This window comes from Pan troglodytes, chromosome 10, assembly GCF_028858775.2.
Source record: "Pan troglodytes isolate AG18354 chromosome 10, NHGRI_mPanTro3-v2.0_pri, whole genome shotgun sequence".
Taxonomy (NCBI): domain Eukaryota; kingdom Metazoa; phylum Chordata; class Mammalia; order Primates; family Hominidae; genus Pan; species Pan troglodytes.
The window spans coordinates 109,277,903-109,298,078 of record NC_072408.2 but is presented as its reverse complement, the minus strand read 5'-3'; the positions used below and the strand labels follow the sequence as shown (position 1 = coordinate 109,298,078).

At 40.0% G+C, this 20,176-nt stretch overlaps 1 protein-coding gene and 1 long non-coding RNA gene across 10 annotated transcripts in view; one reads left to right on the top strand and one right to left on the bottom strand.

The window, feature by feature from the left end:
- IGF1 (insulin like growth factor 1) overlaps positions 1–20,176 on the top strand; it is an 84,156-nt gene that overhangs the window by 9,113 nt on the left and 54,867 nt on the right. The gene's annotated exons all lie outside the window — the stretch shown is intronic.
- LOC107967618 (uncharacterized) overlaps positions 9,187–20,176 on the bottom strand; it is a 57,609-nt gene continuing 46,619 nt past the window's right edge. The window contains exon 7 of the long non-coding RNA XR_010148437.1: positions 9,187–9,952. This is a non-coding gene — a long non-coding RNA (uncharacterized LOC107967618). The remainder of the gene's footprint in view (positions 9,953–20,176) is intronic.

Here is a 20,176-nt window from a genome sequence, read left to right as displayed (position 1 = left end):
TCTTTGAAATACTTTTTAGAGGGACGCATTCTTCCCCACCTCTATACACTGTCAGTTGACTCTTATTATTCTCTTTACGCTTATTTTCAAAGTTTTATTGTGGCTGTGACTTTTATTTTAAACTGCTTCAAATCCATTTTGGAAGTACAATTTTTTTAGTAGTAGAAGGCAGTTTCTGACTTTAGTTTGAAATTCAAACATCTGAAAGAAAATTGCCTCCATATCTATCATTTTTGTCAATCTGCAATATTTAACAAGGAGAGTTTTTTTTAACTCTATTAGAACTGTTCTGAATAAAATATTTTGTAATGCTTACTGTGTGTAGATTGACCCAATGATGTGAATTGAGCTCATATTCCCCTTCAAGCCCAAGTTCCACTACAGCACAGTGAAAGCAACCTTCTAGATTATCTGTTTGTGAACATTATCCCATCATAAATGGAACAGTTCATGTATAATTAATGCAGCTTCCCTAGACATTTTATGAAATGAAAGACCCAATGAAGAGCTAATTACTCATTCTTTCCTATGCATCATAGGGAAGATAGGAGGGCCTATCAGCCAGCCTTGTGTTCTTGCAGTCCTGTGAGAAAAATGGTGGCATAATGGAGATGAAAGCACATTGGGAAGGAGCTAGCGATTTTCTTACTAGATTGATGGAGCCCTTATAAAGGGTGGCTCATTACAACCTCATTTTGCATGAAAAACACCAAGAGAAAAAGAGCTTCAAATGAAATAGGAGAAGTGAAGCTTACCATAGATATAATTTTTGACAGCCATGGTGATTAACCATTTTAACATGCTGCTATGGGCCTGTGGAATTTCTCTCCTTGGAGATTCTTAAAAAATTGACAGACAACCAACCATCTTGGATGGTTTCAATTAAGAGCAACTGAAAGAAAGAGAGTTTCTGGGGTCTTTTTTAGTTTTAAGAGTCTATAAACAGTCCCTTAAATAAACTGTATATGCTTTACCTTGGCGGTCTGGGGAAATGGAGAAGTAAATCAATTAGAAAAGCCAAGTTGGATATTCTTTCAGCTCTTCAGGATTTATAGCTTTTGTAAAACATACTTCCAATGTATAGTTATTAAGAACAGGTCTGAATAAACGAATGGCATTCTTCATGTGTTAAAACAGACTGTTTTGTAAGAGCTTTAAGTGAAACTTTACAATGAACTTTCATTGTTATTGATTGCAACAACCTTCTTAGATCTAGGTTATTATTATTAAGTCAAGCTTCTTTCCTTTGATATATACTGCCCAGAAAACTACTCCCAGACCTGTCGTTCATTAGTTGTAGGAGTTTGGCAGGCATTTAAACTTCCTGGGTCTAAACGACCTTGTCCACAGAACAAGGGAATTTTATTAAAATAAATGACCTCTTCTAGCTTTAACAGACTCATAGTCTAGGTTGTAATTAACAAAGCTCTGGTGCTATTCAAGAAAGAAGAACCTTGGATTTAAGTAGTGACCAAATAACATTTAGTCTCTTTTATCTTATTTACATAGTTTCTGTTGGTCCCCAGAGATAGGAGATTCCACCCACTTAAAGTAAGAGGAGCCAGATTCTTCGTTTTGTTTTGCTTTAAGCTGGATTTCAACCCCTCGGGGATGGAATAGAAGCTTAGATATGACCAAATACATGCAGGTCTTTTGGACCAAGGAGCCAAAGAAGCACACGCCTCATGAAAACAGACTGTCATTTTTCTTTGTTAGGATAGACCCACTGACAGTTCTCATCTTTACATTCTCTCACTCTCCTGACTGTGAGGTCAAGTGAGTATGTACATTTTTAGATGCCCTTTATTAAATTAGAGGGGACAAATAAGAATCTACAGGTTTCTAAACCTTCACCAAAAGCCTCTTCCCAGCCTATTACCTTTTCAATTAAAGAAGAGAGTGTACAATTGGTGAATTTGACATCACACTCACCCACCATTAGCATTGTTTTGAGTGGGGCTGGATTTGAGTTGCATCATTTTCATTCCTTTTATTGGTACCCCTTAGACTGCCTGCTATGCATCTGTGTGACAGCTGGTCAAAGTTAGGGGTACAGTCACTAGCTGTGGGAAAGCTTTTCTCTTTGAAACTAATTGGTACATGTGGGGTTTGACCTTATGACCCTGGCCTCATTAGTACCACTAAGCTAATAGGCTACAGATATTATTAAAGAGAAGCAATGTGTTTTTATGTTGACCCCAAATGCTTGTTCCTGTCTTTAAATAGTAAAGGACCAGTTTCTGCAACCATAGGACCACTAAGAAAATGATGCAAAATTAGAAAATAATTTGCATTTTTTTCTGACATGCTAATGCCCTTCAAGACCATCTCCCTCCTGATGGAGAGTTATAAACAGGAGAGCGAAGGGTTCAAGACCAAGGGCATGGCCTCTATTGCCAAACACTTCAGGTTTGAACCCCAGCTCTGCAACTTACTTGGTGAGTGATCTTGAGCAAGTTACTTAACCTGTTTGTTCCTCAATTTTCTCATCTGTAAAATGGGGCCTGCCTTATAGAGTTGGTGTTAGGATTAAATTAGTTATTATATTGGAATATGTTAACTTAGAATATTGCCTGGCACACAGTAAGCACCACATATGTGAGCTATTACACTTAATTATTCTCTTCTGAGATCAATTGCAGAATCTATTGCCAATGCTGAGGTATATGAACGGCCCAATTAATTACACACTCATTTTCTCTCCTTGGCGGCAGCTGATTAAAAACCTATTATGAGTAGTAAGAATTATGTAGTAGTATTAGTAATAATCACATGAAGAATGTTATGTTTACCTAGTATATTTACTTTTTCAAAATCCAGTTGTATCAGCTCTCTCACTTTGTCTTGACTCCACTTTTGGTGGGCAAAGATTATTGCTTCATGGGACAAATGAGAAATGTGAGACATGAACATTTTGTAACTTACCCCACTGAATGGTTCCAGAAACAAAGCTAGGTTCTCTTGCCTCCAAGAAGTGTGTAGCATAGGGAGATGCTTCCAAAATCCCAGTAGTCTTCTGGGAGATAAGGAGCAAGAATCCCAGGGTGACTAAATTGATTTTGAACACTTTCTTGAAAAGAGGCATGAGAGAGATATCTATGTAATGACCCTATATTTTAGCTTCTAGAAAAATTGAGGAAATGCTAAGAAAACTTCCTCAGGATGCACAAGAAAAGTCTTCTTTTAGAAGAGGCTAATTAGAGGCTGCTGCTGTACAAGACCCTTCACAGACTGAATTCAGACAGAACACTGCAACTCACCTGTATACACCAGGATATGCAGTAGGATCTGGGGAGCTTCTCTTCTGCCCAACTTCAAATCTTCTTCCTCTTCCTGCAAACCTCAAGTGCTTCATTACTTGCAACTATTTGTTTAATTGGTTTTTCTCAAAGAACTACTAAAAAAATGCTGTTTAATTGGACCAAACTTTTTCTTGGGGTGCTATTAGAGTCGTAGTAATGGGAGGTGGTCACAGACACCATAATCCACACAGGAAGAAACTTCCCCAAAATAAAGGAGATGTGGGAGCAGCCAGTGGTTGGGATGCAAGACCGCCACCTTTGCTGGTATTACTCAACGAGCTGTTTGAAGACCATTGGTATTGAAATGTATCCTATCTCCAGTGGCTGGTAGGGGAGACATTTTGGATCCAGGAGAGAATTTTGGCATTCTGCTAATTCAATGGGCCTCCAATACTTTGACCAGACATCTTGTGTCGTGCCATCATTGCCCAAGGTCTCCATTAGAGCTGACTTCATCTCTTCAGCAGCCTTCCTTCTGGTTTTACAGCCCACACCAAAGATTCAGACACAGTGAAAATAGCCACAAGGTCTCTCCCAAGGAGATGTCTCATTGTTCTCGATAACAGCCTGCAAGGGCTTTGCTCTTTTGTGCAGCCAGACATCTTTGACAACCCATGGTGGCAAAAAATCATTTTCGCATTGAGCTGCCGCCCTGGCAGAGTTCCATCGTACACCTCTCCATGAGACATCCCAAAGAATTACTTTAGGTTGCCTGGAAAGTTTAAACCCCCAGGCCTTATTAGCTGTTAGACTAAGGAGATGACAACACAGCATTTTGTTTGTCTTTATCTATACATGAGATCATGTTTAAAACATAGCAAAGAGGTGTTATTTGACAAGCAATTCCCTAACTGCAGTAAGTTGTATGCCTATTTAATGCATTGTTTAGTCTCACATTGGCTAAAGCCACTTAAAGAAGCACTTGGCAAGCTCTGGCTTTTCATTCTTGGCATAGCTGCCCCTCTTACTTTTTCACTGAACCTTAAATACCAAGAAAAACCCTTCACTTACTTTACATCTGGCATATTGCTTTCTGCAACTGGCCAGAACCTTTGCATGTGGCCCTCTGCATTTGTCCTAAGGTAATTAATGGCTTTGCAATATTTGATCATCAGCAGCACAGACACAAAGAGAAATTGTGCAACCAGCAGAGACCACACAGCCTCTTTTAAATTAAAATCTTTTGCATTAAATGCTCAGGCATTCTGCAGGAATAAAGATTTCCATGCCAAAAAAAAAGAGGAGTTAAAAAGAGGGGAGGAAATACCCAAGAACCTGATTATTGATTAAGTATACATCTCTGTAATCTCTCCCTCTTAAAACTACCCGATTGTTCAAAGAAAATAAAATTGAAGATTGCTACAAACTTAGAAGTCCTTGAAAAATAATCTTGTCAATATTATGCAATCTAGTCATGTATCAAAACTGCACTTTTACCCCATACATTCATGTACATGAAAATGATAATAATAAGAATTAGCCAAATGCTGACTGAAATCCAGAGAGAAGTGACATGTGCAAAGTCACACAGCTAATTAGTGACAAAGGGAGAAGATACTGTGATTCTCTTTTCTCATCCCACTGCAGTATTCCTCCATTTAGCAACAATTAGCCATGTCTGTGTCAAAGTTACCTGGTAAATTAAAATGACCAGGAGAAGCCACCAATCAAATTCATCCAAATGAGCATAGATCTTGTTGGTTCCTTCCTTTCAATAAATTCACCTGAGACTTAGGTTAACACTTTTGCTCCCTTGCTGTGGAAATTTGTACAAACTAAAGTGATTCCCTGCCTGTCTCCTATATGGTGTGCAAAGCCTTCACATGTACTTTGGGCATTCCGTCCACTTAAGATCATAATTTGACTATTATTGTATATTATACTATTCTGACTCTATGGTCACTCTCTCCAATGTCAACTTTGGTAGAAATGCTTTGGAATGACTTAGCAAAGCTGCGCTCCTGGAAAATCTGAAACAGTCTGACGAGTTGTTGGATCAGCTTTTTTTTTCTGGAGATTTCTCTGACTGTCCCAAGCCAAAAGAAATTTACACCTGATTTTTTTGCAGACTCCCAAGCAAATACTCTATGAATCTCTTCTGGTTTTCTTCTTTCATCTCTGGTCTTTATGAGGTACTAAAAGGCTATTTGAGGGACCCTTTTAAACTTTGAAAATTTGTCAGACATAGAAGCAATCCGGAAAGTATTGCTGGGAAGATGGTACTACCTCTGTACCATTTACCCTGATGAAATGGGTCTTTCATCAGAGGCAAGTGATTTGGAAAGTCTGCACTGAGCCAACCCACATGCAGCCAACTCCTAATTACCTGTAAAACTGGGGAAAGGAGCACCAAGACTTAGAATTCTGGATTAAATGGATTTAAGGACACTATAGATTTTTCTTCTCCCTCCTTGCTGAACCTATCCCCAACCTCTTTATGAGACCAAGTGATGTGGGTTTTTTCATTTTGGTTTTTGTTTTTTTGAGACAGGGTCTCAGTCCATTGCTCAGGCTAGAGTGCAGTGGTGTGAACAAAGCTCACTGCAGCCTCAACCTCCCAGGCTCAAGTGATCCTCCTACCACCTCAGCCTCCCCAGTAGCTGGGACCATAGGCGCATGCCACCACAGCTGGCTAACTTTTGTATTTTTTTGTACAGATGGGGTTTTACCATGTTGCCCATGCTGGTCTCAAATTCCTGGGCTCAAGTGATCTGCCCGCCTCAGTCTCCCAAAGTGCTGGATTTACAGTCATGAGCCACCATGCCCAGACTGTTTTAAAATCTTACCTTATTCTCATACTCCTCACTCAACTTTCCCCAAGCGCCACTGGCAACAGAGTTTTTCAGCCTCAACACTATTGACATTTTGGGTCAGACTATTTTTTGCTGGGAGAGGTAGCTGCCCTGTGCATTATACGATATCTAGTAACATACTTGGCCTCTATCCACTAGGTGCCAGCAGTCCCTTCCTCCCAGTCACGACCATCAAGAATGTTTGCAGACATTGCCAAATGTACCCCTGGGGGCAAAATCATCCCCCAGTCAAGATTCCTAGACTAGACAAATCTCCAGAAGAGAGGCAATTAGAGAGATTGGAAAACCATGAGTGAAAGTAACACATCAATTCTCAGTCACTGTTTAATCCAGAGCCTATGGTCCATTGCCTGGAGCAAGCCACGAGAAGAGTCATTGTGGTTTTGAAAGCTTTTCTCTGAAAAATAAAAGTTCTTCCTATAGGCTATTTAAAACCTTTTGCAGGCCTTTTCTTTCTTGCCTTATAGCCATGGAATTCATGTATTTTAGTAAGAGAAGGAAGGGCAGGCAGAAATGGTTCAGAGTAGAACCCTGTGCTTAGAAGTTTGATTGAGACCACCTGGAGCAAATTAAAAAGAAGTTGGTTATCTTTATTTATTTATTTATTTATTTATTTATTTATTTATTTGAGACAGAGTCTTGCTCTGTTGCCCAGGCTGGAGTACGGTGGTGCGATCTCGGCTCACTGCAACCTCTGTCTCCTAGGTTCAAGCAATTCTCCCGCCTCAGCCTCCCGAGTAGCTGGGATGACAGGCATGCACCACCTTGCCCGGCTAATGTTTGCATTTTTAGTAGAGACGGGGTTTCACCATGTTGGCCTGGTTGGTCTCGAACTTCTGACCTCGGGTGATCTGCCTGCCTTGGACTCACAAAGTGCTGGGATTACAGGCGTGAGCCACCGCACCCAGCCAGTTGTCTTTGACCTTAACATATGTGGCTGTTCCCTTGTCAGGCACATAATAAATAAACTCAATTCCTCACAAGTGAAAAAGCCTGGTTCAAAGGTAATGACCAAATTTTTCTCCTTTTCTCTTGTGCCTTTCCTATCTGAGTCCTATCACAGTCATTCAATTGCTCAGAAACAGTCAGAAGTTCCCCATTTGGGCCTGACCCAGCTCCCCTACTGAACAGTTCTATGACCTTGGAGAAGTCACTTAACGTCCTTGAGCCTTACATAGCTTATCGTAAAATGGGAATAAAAATACACTTCTGAGTTGTTCTGAGGCTCAGCTGTAGAAGTGCTTTGGAAATGAAGGGCCATCCAAATAGTCACAATTGATGAACTGAATTGGATGCTTTTTGCCTTGTATCCCAAATCATGGCTCACAAATTAGATCAATGCCATGATTTCTGTAAAACCTTAGGCAACAATGATAATCTGGAAAAGTTAATTTGGCAGTGTATCTTCTCAACCTCATTAATTAAAAAAGAAAAGCATGTTGCTGCCTCCTGTTCACATATCACTTTACATTGAGACCACCCAAGAGTTAATTAATGGATCTTCAGAATGCTCACTCAGTATCACTATTTCCTCTCATTGGAAGAAGCAGCAAAGAGATGGGGCCTATCATTTTACCACACTGAGCTTGCTTAAAGACTTTGTTCCCCACGAGGTGATTGGGTAGTCACTGAGAGATATCACATATAGGCAAAAGATTTCTATTCTCTCAAGTCAGCTATTGGTGATTTCTGCTTAGCCTCAAAAAGCAGCATTCAGCAGAGGAAATGTACTCACTAATCAGAAAAAGTATCTTCGCACTCTCAAGTTGTACATCCAAACTGTTTTCTTATCACAGCCTGACTTAGAGGAATTAATTTTTTTTGTTTGAGAATGGCTTTGATGAAATCAAAATTGTGAGTTTTATCACCATATGGACCAGTGACCCTGTGGTTCTTCTATCCCAGGGGCCTCACATCCCATGGCTCCCAGAGACACAACATTTGATGCAGTTGTAACACTTTTGAACCACACAATCAAATACTGGCTACTGCTACTGCTGCTACTGTAAATTTTCATTCTCTCTATTTTATCTTGAGCTTTTTCAGAAGAACACAGACTAAGTTTTAAGGGTTTTCCCCCCTCCTGTTTTTCACAGCATCTAGTATGGAGCACTTAATAAAATTTCTTGATTTGATATTGAAAATGTCATTCCAAAAGCTACTTCCTTCTTCCAGTCCCCAGAATATATACCATGACTTACAATTTGCTACTGACATCATTTTGGATCTGAGATTGAAGATATAGGAGAAAAAAGTCAACAAGTCTACTTGAGATGTCACCTCTTAGGACCCCTTCACCACTGCTCCACTGAAAATGCCTAGCTCAAGATTAAGCTAACTCTAGTCAACAGGTAATTTTCAAAGGCTACTAGACCCTCACCAATAAGGTCTACTTATGAAAGTGAGAACAGAACCTCCACTCAGTTCCTCTCTACTTCTATCTGAGTTATTTAAAAGGAGTAGTGGTGGGCAAGGGAAGGTATGCAACAACTGGTACATCCCTGGCTAAGGTATGAATCACAGCTGGAGCACCAGCCCTTAGAGAACACTACAAGTGGTTTCTATTTGCCAATGCAGAATTGAAAAATTAGAGAGCTAGAAAGAACCATATAGAGCAATCTGATCCAGTGCTCTCACTTCCCAGATGAGGGGACCAAGGTCCAGAAAAAACATGATGTGCATGAGGTCACAAAAGTTGGTCGGAAAAGCCGGAGCTACTGGTCGGAAAGCCAAGGCTACATTTCAGTCACCTCATGCTTGGTCCAGAGCTCTTTGCACAGCTGGACCCTTTAAACTTAACCTCAATAAACTCATATGAGGGTAGTGCTCATAACCACAGTCCATACACTCAAAGTGAACTGCTATGTCATATTCTTCTGGTGTAACACCTCAGAATAGTTTCTAGAAAATTAAGCTCTTAGCCATTCATGAAATCTTCATTTACTAATTTCTACCATCCATCGGATAACATCATGAAGTCTCTTTATCCCAAATCTGATCGACCTGACTGTAGGACTGTGTACCTTAATAAACCCTAGTAGTTTGAGGGATTGGAGGCTTACAAAAGAAATAAAGGAAAGAGCTGATTTTAATTTGAAGTCAAGCCAGCATGTTGCATTGCTCGCTAACTCAGAAGTGACCCCAAACAAAAGGAATTATCGATGTGTTGTCTGTCTTCACACATTCCTAACTTGCTAGTCTTCCATGAAGATCTTCCATGAAGAAGCTTAAATTTTCCTACGTAGTTTGAGTTTTATGTTTCTTTCCATTAAAGTTTCCAGCCGTTCATAGACATATTTAGTTTGGCAGAAGGTAGTGGTGACTCACGGAATGAAGAAATTTGAAGGCAAAGCTACTGAAAATGGATCTAATTTCTTTTTGGGGTAATTTGGGAGCGAGCAATTGATAATTTGTCTAATTTTCCTGGTTTCATCAGCTGCCACACTGCCAAATATATGTTCCATATGGATGCTTTGTTATTCCTGAAACATATAACAAATTTCAGCTGCGACTTTATCTAATATGGTCAAAGGGTAAGACTATTGTTGGCTCATTTTCTCATTGTTTTTGGCTGGACACCCTCAATCAATGGCTATTGAGTGAAAAAACAGGATCATATTGAAACCATTTTCAGCATGTTCCTTCCTATGGATCCAACGATTTCACTGTGAGTTTGTCAAGCACAGCAAATGTTCCCTATTAAAGGGATGACTGTGTTCTCAACACGGATGCGACTGCCAGTTAATTGCATTCACCTTATAATTCCAGTCTCTCAATTTGGTGTAGAGATGGTTTTGGCTCTCCAAAGATTCCTTCTTTTCTGCTGATTCTTACCTCCTAGTATGGAACAGATATTTGAGGATGAATTCTGAGAAGATCAATGACACACATACAATAAGCATCATTTCAGGCTTCCCTTAAGTTAGACAGTCTGTGGGCCCTGAGTCATATGAATCATAAGACTTGTGAAAGGTATTAGTGCCACAAATCTGGCTGGCATTTCTGTAGATTATCGGTGCTTTGCATGCAATTATGAAAATCTCTCTTACCAGATAAGTCAGATGGGGGTTCAGTAACATTGCACAAAAGCATCATGATGTGTAAGCTAAAGACAAAGAAAGGCTTACTTCTGGCTGGTTCTGAAGTAGACACTGGCCACTTAGTGTTTTAAAGTCATTCAGTGGATGATTGGTTTCAATGAATATAAATGATTTTGATCTCCCTCCCCAACACACATATCAAAAACAACAGTAATAATAAAGAACAGAAAAGTCTATCTCTTAGAAAAACCAGATTTGAAAACTGGCTAGGGAAAGTGTTTTGTGGCAAGAAACAATCTCTTGTATCTCTTGTTTACAACGGGCTAATTGGTTTGATTAACAAATTGTCTAAGGGGAATGTATCAATGTTGCTTAGGAAAAACAAAGCTTAGTGTGTGAAAATACACATAGACATAGAGTCTTGCTACTCAAAGAAACCTGAGGGCTTTTTAGAAATGCAGAGTCAGGGGCCCTGACCCCAAACCAATTAAATCAAAATCTGCATTTTAACCCGATACCCACAGGATTTGGATGCGTGTTAAGGTTTGAGAAGCCCCATCTAGAGAATGGCAGGAAGTAAGAGGTACTTGCTAATTCGTGGCTCACATTTGATAAGACAGAGTACAAAAAGATCAACTGTCACTGCAGATTTCAAAAATGATGTTAAGGTCAAACCTGCTTGTGGCCATTAACAATATATATGCTGATTCACTGGTATTTGGTCCAGATTCTCTCAAGTTGGTGGAACCTTTCCTCAGAGGAATTATAGAACTGCTCCAAGGATAACCCCATGGCCTGACCTTCTGTGAACTGGAAATTGGAACTTCTAATTGCTGTAGCTGCAATTTCCAAGCCCATCACTGGGGCCAGGAACTGAGCCCCAGTCCTTAAGATCTTGCCAGTTTCTTTTTCAATAGTTACATTTTTCAAGAACAGCCAAGCAAGAGTGCTTCAAAAAAAAGAAAAAAATCTAATTGCATTAAGTGGATGAATGTGTGTTTTACTCATATCAAATTTCATCTTTTGTTATGCTCAGCCAGATTCTAATATTATTTCTTATGGGTCTGAGTTAATTAGTTCTATGAGGGTTCCCACTGGGATTTTAGAGAAATGGTTTTAAGGTAAGAAAAGTCTATTTTGGTCACCTATCAGAAGGTGAAGGGTAAACTTTAAAACTGCTTTTCAAAGAGATACAGCTGGCTTCGGGTCTTTACGAGGGTCATTCTGAAACTCAAGTTCCCCAGCCTGAGCCCATTAATGAAGGTCATTAATGAAGGCCTTGATATCTGAAGGGTGTGCTTCTTCAAAGGGACATTGTCCCACAGCAGGGCAGGTAAAGTGAGAGAGGACCAGTTTTTAACTTGTATTTCTTGAAATGACAATAAAAAGAAAGGGGGGCCTTTGGATTGGAGACTTAGAAAATCTTGGATTTACTCAGAACTCTACCACTAAATAACTTGGTAGATTTGATTATTAGTCCCCTGGGTCTCAAAACCTGTTGCCATTGAAACAATGATATGTAAATGAACCAAGACATTCCACCTTTGAAATGTGATAATTGTGATCTCTCTTCCCAGTTTGGCAGGGAAAAAAAGTCACTAATATAGTTTTCACATTGTTTTCACACATCTTTTACTTGAACTTTAAGAACATGCCACTTCTTGTCTATATTCTTGACAAGGATAAGATAGTATTGGACTTAGACCAAAACTATATATTTGATTTGATTAGATTTAATGCATATTATTTTAATACAGTGATATCCCTGACTCATTGGCACTCTACCCATTGAATTAATGTTGACAAGATAATCTCTAATACCTTTTCCAGAATGAATATTTACTGCTGTTCATGAAAATCTCTAAAATCCCTTAAGTAATCTGACGGATATGGAGATTATTGTTTGTTTCTTTGTTAGTATTCTCTCATTCCTTTTGCTGGGTGCTTTAGTAAAATGTATGGAAGTAAAATTATAGCTCTGCCCAATTTAATTGTAGAATCATCAGCTGGGCACCTGCTCTGTGTTTAGCAATACCCAAGGGAGAATGATGCCATCCCTTCAAAGAGGTTTCTTTGTGGGAGGACCCATGAAATTCCAATCATACAACTGCAGGCTTGAGTCAGATGGGAATAGTTCTCCCCTATGGTATCCCAGTCCACACCATCTATTGAGTGTCTTCTGGTTAGCCAAAACTAATGATGAAAGAAATGAGTAAAGCACAGCTCTATGCACATGGAATTGATATTCTAGAGCAATGTCACAAAACGTTTCCACTCCCACCCCACCTGCATCTAGTCCACAGACATGTTTTGTTTGGTCCACCCAATATGTATTTGTTTTAATTTTGGAAATATAAAAATCAAGAGATTATAAGCAAAAACAAAAGATTAACAACTTCTCTTATGAAAAAAATGGTGCAATCCAGCATGGCTGAGCCTGCATTCTTGAGTGGCAGTTTTTGGTCACCCTTTTATGTGAGGTGTGTGCCCTTGCAGGCTTAATTTATTCATTATATACCTATCTGGCTCAGCATACATTGACCTATGCCACTCCTGCTCCAAATATGCAAGATCTCTTTGGATATTAACTATACGCTTGTCTATTTTATTACATTCAAGACATATCTATTGCCTTTGTTCTATCACATAGTTACCAGACTAACTGCTGCTGGTTTATATAAATAAGACACAAACCTCATCTTTATAGAACTGTATAGCCCTCCCCAAACAGAGCAAGGGTACAGCTGAGCTAGAATTTAAAAGACAATCAAGTCATTCTGGTGAAGGAAGAAGGCAGATTTTAAAAACTGAACATTCAAAAATTTAGACATCATCAAAGGGATATTTCCTCAAGAGCAAGTGGAGTTTTTAGCCAGTGACCTTGTAAAGCAGGAAAGGCCAGGTTCCCAGCCAATGCAATGGATGGGTTGCACAATCACCCTAAGTGTTGAGCACAGTGGAGACCATCAACCCAACTCTTCAGACAAAACAAGTTGTAGCCTTACAGTTTGTTTTGCACCGAGATCCATAACAGCTGTTACCTATTTCCTGGAAGATCCTTCCAGTCCCATCACTATTTAGATCCTCCTCATCGCCCACCAAAACTATTGCAACAGCCTCCTCCATGATCGTGCTGTGTGCAAGACTGCTTGAGGCCAGCCGTCCCACCCATGAGATTAATCTTTCCAAAGCAATTCTTATCACTTTATCCCTTTTCTAAACAACATCCAGGGACCATTCATGGCTATGTAAATTGAGTGAGTCCAAACTCCCCAATTTGACAGTAAGGCATTTTACGTAAGGTCTCTATCTGACTTTCTTAATGTATCCCTACAGCAGAGCTCACAAACTGGCAATCTGTAAGTTGTATCCAGTCCTCATAAGTGTTTTTGTGTAGTGAATACAGTGTTTTTACTAAAATTTGAATTATCTGCCAGTATTTACTAAATGACTCTCCACTTCATATTGGCACATGCTTTCTGCTTTACCAAAAACCCCCCACCACTCTCTATTGCCTTGCTCTGGTCTACTTCACTTGCCTGCATGACTTGCTGTAGTCATTGAGACATTGACTTGATTGACTCACCGAGTTTACAAATGACCCCCTACATATTCCAACATCCGACCTATGTGACTTATTACCACCTATTTTATTTTCCTGGACTTTCCTCTCTTCTTCTCTCAAATGTCACCTCCTCTGTAAAATCTTCTACCAGATGTCAACCCTCTTTCCTCTGAGAGAGAGAAGCAATAATATTACTCTTACAGCACTTTGTTTTTGGTTTTTTTTTTTTTTTTTTTTTTTGGTCAGTGTTCCTACCATCTGCTTAACTATAAGCTCTGCAAAGGTGAGGGCTATGTTTTATTAATCTCTGTAAGTTCCCACTTACTCCCTCATACACTGCACTATCCATGTCTGCATGGAATTAATTGTTATTCGTTTTTATTTGGCCTTACAGGCCTAGATTACTTATGTGTGCCTTTAGGAAGGCAGTAACTCATTTGAAATGTAGACATGGCTGAGTCGGAAGGCCTCCATGGACTTTTCGGTATTTTCAAGTACGGAGTGAGAAGTGCTGTATCTAAAGGAAACTACTAAGGGAATTTAGGTAAACAGAACATGATCCTTTTTGTTGGAAGCTGGCTGTGACCTCCAGATTAAAACACTGTTGCATGCCTCATGAGGAGCATCAGCAAATCCTTTAGTATGCACAACTTGTGTTAGAATTGCAGGAGTCAGTCTATTCCTGGGGGCTGGGCTGAGATAATGAATTGAGTCAATGCCAGGTAGAGCACAAATACGCTAGAAAAAATGAAACAGAAAGAACTCCGTATGCTGCATTCAAAAGTGTCAATTTCTAAAGTTTCTGAATAACTAGAAAGGGGCTCGCATTCCTGTTTGCCCTGCAGAAGGATTGTCAACAAGTTACAAGATTATAGAATCAAATCTCAGACACCAGAAATGGATCCAACTTAGTGAATTTTGACTGGAATGACCAGTTGCAAAATATTGACCAAGAAGAAGAAAGTCATTATTTTTCAATGTCATTAAATTCAGCAATGTTTTATGGATAACTGTGTACCTAGAATTGTGCTAGAAACCAAGCGGAAGCTGAAACGAAAAAGCCAGAGCAGAAAACTAACGTTCATGAACACCCATCATGCTCCCAAAAAGTAACATACAAATCTGCCTTCAGGTTACCTTCAATCTGGTTAAGAAAACAATTCTTACCCATATGTCAGAATAATCATCATAAACCTATAGAATTAAAGTAAGTAATAATGTATAAAAATAACATTTTTTTCTCATATTCTTCCTGGATATGGCAGATCTCAAAATATGTTTACTGAATTTCCGAAAGAATACAAAAAATTTTCATCCTTCTCTCTATATATACAGTCTTGTGAAATCGTCCACTAAAGTTTAAAAGTAGGTGGAATTTGCACCTTCATGTACTCTCTGTCTGCCTGGGTCCTTGGCTAGGTAGAGGTATGGTTGTGTTCTATAGACTGAGAGAGGCCAGAAATACTGGGCAAACAAGCCGCTTTGACTTTGAGTTGATGAAAAGCTTAGGAAAAAATCCCTCCTTTTGTAGAGCTGCCAGGCCAGTCTTTCCAACTCAAGTTCAATGATGCGTCAAAATTCTACCTGGAGTCATGAGGTTCCCCTCCCATCTTATCCTCTGTATTCCCCGGTCCAGATAGGATTTGATGCAGATAACATGGGCACTGTTGGTTGCTTTTCTTTTAGCATGAGGATTCCTCAAAACAGAGTTTTGTTAATAAATTAAGCAGAATTTGAGTGAATTTAAGCAGAGTTTGAGAATTTAAGTGAATGTCTGGGTATATTTGAATAATATTTATTTTGCTATCAGCATGACAACATTGGATATCAAAAAGAGTTCTGAATATGAGGTGAGGAGACCTGGACACCCTGAAAAGCCTTGAATTCGCTGGTTAGCTGGGTTCTGTCAGGCAATTCTCTCCCTTGTCAAATGGGTACAGTCAGCCCTGCCTGCCTACCCAAAGCAGTTTTTTTAGTACCAGGAGAGATAATACCTGTGGAATTGCCACAAAATTCTTAGAAAATCAGGACCCGCTATCAGTTTCCAGAGGTAATTTGAGTGAAGTGTTGTTAGAATTGAGGGAGGGCTAGGCTAGAGTACATCCTGAAGTTGAAAGTGGGTTAGCCAAGATGCATTCATGCCCCTTCCTTTGGAACGTGGGGACTGTCGTTCCTTTTTGGGTCATGTATGATTTCTGTGGACTGGAATTACAAGGGCAAATGTAGGAATTGCTGTAATATTGGTCAGTACCTTTCACATTCCGCCATCCCATGAGTAGGGATAAGAGGTTAATTAAATACATCTCTCGGGCAGCAGAAATGATCAAGGCTGTCCCTGGAACACAGTTGCTTCAAAAAGTAGGCTTTTGTTTCAGGGAAAATCTCCCACAGAGAAACATGGAACGCCAAAGAGAACTATAAATAGGACTATCATTTATGTCAATTATAAATAGATTTGTTCCCTTTTGATTAGAAGATTAATGCTAGCTGAAACTCTGTAGTTGAGCAGAAATGAGGGAAAAACTCCTGACAAAATATTATTACATGCTAACAGTTAGATTTGATACCTTTTCCTCCCTGAGGTATTTTCTCTGATTTTCCCTAAATGAAGACTTTCTTCTCATTTGAATTTATGTCCAGTTTAGTCTTTGAAGTGCGTTTGTTCATACTTCTTAGCTCCTCAGGATCTCTAGATTAGACAATACACACACACACACACACACACACACACACACACACACACACCTTTTTTAAATGGAAAAAATTGAATAAGTTGAATGTCCGTGTTAGGAATTTAAAAGGGGGCAAAACTTTCTCCTCAGATGCTCCTAAGATGGCCACTACGCCCTCCTCCAAAATTCTGCTTTCTGTGAGGGAGATGTTTTACCAAATTACCATGTACATATGGATCCTTAGCAACCCATATTAACACTGAGCATAATGACCAAAGAGATAAAGGAAAAGATCAGTAGAGGAAGGGCCATAAGCCATCGCTGCTGAGCACCTGCCTGATATGGAGCCATATTTTTTCATTCTCCAGGAATCAATATCCAATGGGATCCCAACTCTTTACATATGGTTAACCAACTTCTTGTCCTTGATTGTGTTCATGACTTGTCTCTTCCCAGGGCCAGAGAGAGAAATGGCAACTTCCCATCCAAGCTGACTGCCAGGTTCAACCTGGGAGGAGAGATTGCAGGGTGCCTCAGTCCTCTACTGGACATACTAGAATGCTGGTCTCTTCCCTGCTAGGATGACAGGATGGGGAATTTTGCCTGAGTCTGCCCAACTTGCCTCATGGAGGCTTTTGATTTCAGCTACTACAAACTAAGCATTAAGGAAAGGGGTGCAGGTAGAGACTGGAAGAGAGGGTAGATGCAATGAGTGGAGACCTCTGTGTGGAACTCCTCCCCCACTTGAAATGCCCTATTCTGGTTTCGCTGTGAGATATTTCAAAATGAACTTAACTTGTCAACTGAAAATGTACTGCCTGACCTGAGATTTCTGGAAAAACATGAATCAGAGGTTTGGAAAGTCTGGGTCCTAACTCATAAAGAAATATATTGAATATTTATAAAGATATAACATTCTTAGAACTGTTTCTGTGTGTGACCTCTCTCTTCCAAGTGGCATTGCTCAACAGCCCAGCTCTCATCAGAAGGCTGACATTATGCTGTTGTGCAACTTGCAGCCATAGCAATGTCACTTTGTTAACTGCACTTGCTGTGCATTCAACTATTGAGAAGCCAAACAGCTTTAAGTTTGAGTCAGAAGTTCTAGGCAGGATCATTCTTGTGAAACCTGAACCCTTAGTTCTTCTAAAAAGTCAAAATACATTTGGATCTTGCAAATCGAGAATGTCAGAGCCAATATTTTCCTCTTTAATCAAAACCCAGGAATGGCACGGTGGGTGGCTGGGGCCATGTCCTCCCTTCTTCCCTTTCCCTTCCCCCACACTTCCAGCCAAGATTCTCTAGGCTTGAGAGAGCTGATGTGGAAAAGCAGCTCTGGCCCTTGTGTGTTCAGCCCTGAACCTCTCTGCCAAGCACCACATTAATGGTGGACACTAACGCATTGTGATATAGAGGCATGAGCCTGAAATCACCAATTTGTCCCCAGACTGATAGGTAAACAGCAAATAGGAAAGCCTTCTTCTTCCCTCTCATCCCTGCATTCCCAAATATTTGGGGCTCTATCCAACAGCCTGGATCTGCAGCAAACATTTGCCTCTGACTCAATTGACCCCTTCATGGCGAATCTTACATCCACATTGGATAACTCTACTGGCTCAATCTATGAACAATTTTCAAAATTGAGGAAATAAGGCCCTTTTCCATTCTTAAATAGGCTGGCCTAAATATTCTTGGGAGCTTCATGGAGAGTGTCATGCCCTGGCTTATTCGCAAAGGTGGCAATGGCCTTCAGACTCAGCTAAGACAAACATTGGCACATGCAGGTGGCCATCAGATGTTAATGTTTATCTTGTTCCTCTGTATTGCTGTTATCTTTCAGGGAAATCTAGGAATAGCAGAAAGATGAATCTTTCCTTCCCCATGGGGCATGTACTTCCTTCTAGGGAGTAGGAAGAGAAAACCCTGTCATTCCCTAGACCTCATGAGTTACTCTGGAGGGTTGGTAGTAGCCGTGGTTAATGGCAAGCTTCAGAAGGGAAGAGCTTCCAAAACCTTACCATGATGCCTGTGAGGTGCTGTGAGAGTACTCATGTTTCTCTGGAAGTCACATCATGTGTTTAAGGTAGGCCTTGTACAGGGAGGATTTTGATAGATGGAAAAATTCTGGACACAGAAACTAACTCAATAGAAGAGCACATAGACAGCAAAGTAAGGAGTATGTTTGCAGGTGCATGAGACATCCAGCCAGTTGTTTGGGTGTTAGGCTAGTGCAGAGCAGTGCAAGATAAGCCCAGAAAGATAGGTTGGCACATCTATATTGAAGAATTATAATAGCTAGCACTTTCCAAGCTCTTATATGCATGACACTGTTTTAAGCACTTACATGTATTAACTCACTGAATCACCAAACAACTCTGTGAAATAGGTACTATCATTATCTTCACTTTACAAGTGAGGACACTGAGACACAGAGAAGTACAGAATGTGATTAAAGGCACATAGATTCTAAGTGCAACAAATCCAGGGTTTTAAATCAGGCAGCCTACCCAAGCACGCATGGTACCTGACAACCTTGACAGCATGCTCTATAGAGCATACATTTATTCTTTGCTTCTTCTTCCATCCCCACATCCCTAGCCATGGAAATGCTGAGTAACTTTTAAGGCCAAACTCATCTCTTTCCTAGCAATGCCTCTTCCAACTTCATCATAAGAGAAACTTATCTTTCCCTGTTAGAGGCCTCTCTTTTTTTGTACATACAGTAATTTTCCCAACCTTACTTATATTAGAGTTAAGAATGTGTTCATCTGTGAACTTCTTCAGACCAGAATTGACATCATATTCCTCTGTATGTCCTCAGAACCTGGGACAGTGATTTGCATGTAGAAAGTGCTCAATTAACATTGCCTGAATATAATTGAATACTGGAGGCCACTAACTGAGGCCTGAAGAAAAGTTTCCTAATCCTACCATACCTCTTTAAGATCATCTTTCCAAATTCAAAACAAAGCAAAACAAACAAACAAATGCCAAGCCCTATAGGGAACTCTCCCACTCCTGAAAACCAACATCCTATAAAAAACACTTTGGAAAAGCACAATGTAGACCCTCCTAGGCCACACACCTAACACATTATTCCAGCTTTAGCCTTGCTTGACTGTAAAAGAATGCTAATGGCAGCAGTGCTTCTAAAGGCAAAAGCACAGCCACACATGAATGATGTATCTCACTAAGAACTGTGGGGTTCCAGGATTTCTGAGAAGACTCCTTTCATACTGATAAAGTTCTCAGCTTCTCGACCCCCAAATCCTAACTCCCTGAGGAAGATTCAAAAACACCCAATTTAATTAAAGCCTTTTTTTTTTTCTCACATTGAAGTCACAAGTTTTCACAGGGTGCAACGTGTTGCTAACCCAGCAATTTCCAGACAAGGCTGCTCAGCAAAGCAGGTGCTGTTTTCTTTTTAGGGCCCATGTCCTTAAATTGCTTTGCTGCTCAGATGTCTCAAAGGGCCAAGTTTCTCTGGCAGATTCCAGCCCAAGCGCTCCTCTTTGACCCAGCTCTTTCTGGCTCAGAAGACTTCTTTTTCCCATAGGGGCAGTTAGCCAATAAGAAGAGAATGTCTTATCTTTTTAAAAAGTACACTTCCAATGTCTTCATTAGTTATCTTCAAACTCAGAGGGTCAATAACCACAGTAAGAGGAGCACCATGCCTTCTGGAAGGATGTCAAATAAGCATGCTGAATGGCCTACAATTTTGTAATTGGCAAGACCCCCCTAACACAGATTGAGTGTTACAGATCTGCAAAGTTCAGTGCTAAAA